We start from the raw sequence: 4,555 nt of genomic DNA, 5'->3' as shown, positions 1-4,555 counted from the left end.
TGGGCTAAAGTTAGGATCAGAATCATTTGAATGCCATTTTAACTTTCCTTTATCAGCCATGTTGATGGTGACTTCAGCGAGTTCGTCACCTTGGACAACTGATCTTCTCTTGTGGAAGCATCTTGATTTGGGCTTTGATGCTTCGGTGGAAAGCCTTTGGAATACCGAGACCCTCTGTGGAGCAGTCTTAGGACAGCTACACTCTGATAATACTGTCCTGATAAGCCTCTCATAAGGACAATGAGAGTCCATTTCTCAGAAATTTCTTTTTCGAGACTTGTTCGTACCCCCAGCCTGATAGTACAACTCATCGGCATGATGATCGGAGCAACCTATGGTGTGTTGGCATGGTTTCTCAGGTGTAATGTCGTCGTCTGACGAAAATGTTTTTTTCTGGGAATGTGACACCTTATTGGCGTCCTCAGGAGTCACATGTTTGAAACCACACATTCGCGAGGGTAGAACCTTAATGGACTCTTGATCTTCGACATGCACCCCCAAGCAGGCGGTTACATTAATTGACTTGTTGGGAGGACGTGTATGACCCCCAGCCTGAAGAGTTGCTCAGGATTTGTTCACTGGACCACAAGCATTCTTTTATTAGGGCTTTGCCTTGATCTTCGTGTAGAGGATCAAGGTGATCCACTATCGTAATCTTGAATTTTGAAAGGTCCTGACTACCCTGAGGCTTCACCGAAGGCACGATAGAGGAAAAACCAGGAATGAACATCGACGATGATGAAGAAGACACGGCGGAGGTAGTGTAGGCTGTCTAAAAATCACAATAGATAGCTTATCCTCCGTCAAACACCGATGATGGAAGTTACAATCTGACGACTTCCAGAAGGCTACAATTTGAAGACTTTCATGTAGATCGCTGAAGGTTACAATCTGACGACCTTCACGATAACCGATGAGAGCTCTAGTTCAACAGCATTCACAATCAACATCGGGAGTTACAATCTGACGACTCTCATATTCTCAAGGAGCTAAGACGAAGATTACAAAACAATGATATTTGCAACGCTATGACAAAAGAGATTACTTGTTGATAATCTCTCCAAAGTAAGACGCGGAACTCATCACCGCGCTTTAAGACCAAAACGCGGAGGTCCTCCCCGTGTATCAACACCAAAACGCGGAGGTCCTCCCCGTGTGTCAATAGTAAAACGCGAGGGTCGAACCCGCGTTACAACACCAAAACGCGGAGGTCCTCATTGTGTGTCAACAGTAAAACGCGAGGGTCGAACCCGCGTTACAACATTAAAACGCTGGAGTCGGACCCGCGTTACAACACCAAAACGCTGGAGTCAGACCCGCATTACAACATTAAAACGCTGGAGTCGGACCCGCGTTACAACATTAAAACGCTGGAGTCGGACCCGCGTTACAACACCAAAACGCTGGAGTCGGACCCGATTACAACATTAAAACGCTGGGGTCGGACCCGCGTTTTTCAACACCCAGCGAGTACCTAACTCCGTGTCTCAATTCTAAAACGCGGAGTTAGGATCCTGAACGCCCACGTGGGCGTTTGACTCGTTCAAACACGAGCTGAACGGTTGCAGGAACCGTTTTCCCTCCACGATTTGAGGGATTTCCGCCCCACTATGGAGAGAATTAAGGGGGCGGTTACACCCCTTAATCCCCTATAAAAGCGAGCAAACTCAACTGAGTTAAGGGGATGGCTTTTTGGAACGAAAGAGGGGGCTGGGTTGATCGGAGAGACGGGCATTTTCCGGATCTGGGAATTGGCAGCAACAGGAGAGATCCTTGGGCGAGCTTTTGAGGGGATCAGCATCATCCTCCAACGAAGATTATCTTCAACTTCGACAACAGAGAGCTTTGATCCTTGGCTTATCAACCGAACTTTCGGTTCAAATCAACTCTTTTTCAAGAGTTCAAACTCGATCAGAGTTATCAACTCATCAAGAGTTTTAAACTTGCCACGCAAGTTCTCCACAACGTCAAATCGTGAGGAGAAGACATCGTTCCAGTGAATCAAGACGTGCGGATCGTCAACGGAGAGCAAACTCGACGCAAGCATTCGAGGGAGGCACTCCATCGCCACCGAGAAGAACCCAGTTTTAAACAAAGGGGAGAACCAAACTTCGTTCTCCTCTCTTTTGTAATCAAATTGTAATCAGAATCAAAGGAATACAAGTCAATTTTCTTTTGTTCTTTTCATTACAATTTTTCCTACAAACAGGTAGTAGATAGGGTGAGGCACCCCAATGTGTCTCGGCCCGTAAGACACCTTGGGGTGTCTCGGCCCGCGAGAAACCTTAGGGTGTCTTGGCAATGGGAGGCCGATCTCGTTGTTTTTCGACTTGATTTTCGCACCATTTTGGATTTGGCATCCAGACTTGGTGTGATTTTGGTGGTTCTTTGGCCACCTCTTCCTTCTGTAATTCCTGAGCCTTCTGCACAAGAATTCGTACGTACGCAAGTAGTGCACGACTCTTCTGGATGCGCTCCTTGAGAGTTGAGCGAGTTCATTTGACCCGGACCCACTTGTTGGTTGATGATTTGGAGGAGGAATCAATTACTTGCTGTTGTGGTGGCTTAGTCGCTTGAGGCCTCCTAAACTCTAGATCTGCATGATAACGGATCCTGTTAACCGGTTCCAAGGCTTTAGCGAGTTAACGCACAAGGCGTTGGCAGCCCCTCTGACGAAGCCCTTTTCGTCAGAATTGGTGTGCCTTCAACGGACAACTCATTGACTGAAAAAGAGTTGTTAGGAACCACATATCCAACTTCATTGGATGTCGGAGGGGCGTTGTGAGAGGAACCTTCAACAATAATTGGGTGAGATTCAACGCCCAGGGTCTTCAGATCTGAAGACCAGTGAACCTTCTTCAAAGAAGAGATCTTCCCACACTTGTGAGGGGAGGAGGATCTGGAGGAGGAGGATGAGACGTACGCCTCAAACTTCTATTGGTCGAATTCGTACTCGACACCTGTATCAACTGGGATCTTGATCCTTGATTGAGACACTACAGTCTCGGTAGAAAGGCTGTTAGCTCCCACTGTGGTCGCCAATGTGTTAGCGTCATAAATATTTTTCATTATGGAATCCATTACAATCGTTTATTTATTTACAAGATTCGAAAGAAGGAGCTTTTTTATAAGACTTTTCTTACATGAATAAAAATAAATAAAGACTTCCTAGAAACACACGCATGATCGTTTATCGATAGTTGCTTGTACGGGATCTTTGCCTATGTCGAGGACTCTTTGATCCGTGGACCGTCGAGTATCAGATCTGGTTGATCTCGTTTCACAATGGAAACAAGAATTGAAGTAAATATCTCAATGAGGGGAGATAGGTACTCTTCTCAAGATCACAACGATAGTATGATCTTAAGGAAACTGATGCAAGGGCTATAGATCTATCGAACTCCAACTTTTTATGCTGAAGAACTCGCCAAGATCTCGCCTTTAAATCTGAAATTCGTGGCTCTTCTCTCACAGGGTTAGCAATGTTAGACCCTAGAGGGGGGGGGGGGGATTAGGGTCTTATGCTAATCTAATCCGATTAAATGCCAATTAAAATTAATTAATACGTTATCCTAGCAAGTATGAAATACAACAAGATATGTAAGCTAGGATAAGCAATATGAACAAACGAATATATCCTTTCAATGAGATATTACAAGTATATGAGCAAGGATATATAAACTCACACAAGGGGTAAACAATTTAACTACAAATGTGATAGGGTAAAATGATCAACAAGCAATACACAATGACGATGTAAGATATGAACATGAAAACAAGTGCGCCAATGCAAACACAAACAAAGGATATGTTTACGAGGTTCGGTCCCCACGACCTACGTCCCCGCTCCTCACCTCGAGGAGATCTCCACTATCACAACCGGGTTTTCTACGTTCACCCGAATAACGTTTACACCTCACACTCGGTTTTCTAGCTAACCGAAAACTTTACAATCAACACTCTTGCAATCACACTCTACACCCACTAAGTGTTGGAACTAGACGTGTCTCCCTCAAGTGTTAGGAATTACAACCTCTCGTCACCTACCCCACTCCTCTTGGGACGATCCCCGACTCTCGCCACACACTTCTCTCTTGGTGTACAAGTGTATTACAAAGTGTATCCTCACAATTAAGGCTCAATACAAAGTGTTTGTTCTCTACAATGGATGAGAACGAATTGTAAGCTCACTCTCTAAGATACACAATCTCACAACCCAATTATACTATGAATGTAAATACAATAAGCTCAATAGGTTGTGTGTGAACAAAGAGATAATAAAATCAACTAAACTCAATATGAACACTAGCTTAATAAAAAGATAATCAAACAATATAAAATATGAAGCTAGATTGAGTTTAGAAAACTTCTCAATAGATCAAGAGTGGAAGGAGAAGAGTTGGATGCTCAAACACCAATAGATGATCTCCTCAAGCTCTTGTGGAAGTGATTCACAAAACCAAAACACTCAAATGCTTAAAAGCTTATAAACACACTTAAACCAAACATAAACCCTTGATTAAAACTTTCTTAAACTTGTTTTTAAAACTCTCTT

Source organism: Asparagus officinalis, chromosome 1, assembly GCF_001876935.1.
Source record: "Asparagus officinalis chromosome 1, Aspof.V1, whole genome shotgun sequence".
Classification (NCBI taxonomy): domain Eukaryota; kingdom Viridiplantae; phylum Streptophyta; class Magnoliopsida; order Asparagales; family Asparagaceae; genus Asparagus; species Asparagus officinalis.
This window is presented reverse-complemented; position numbering follows the sequence as displayed.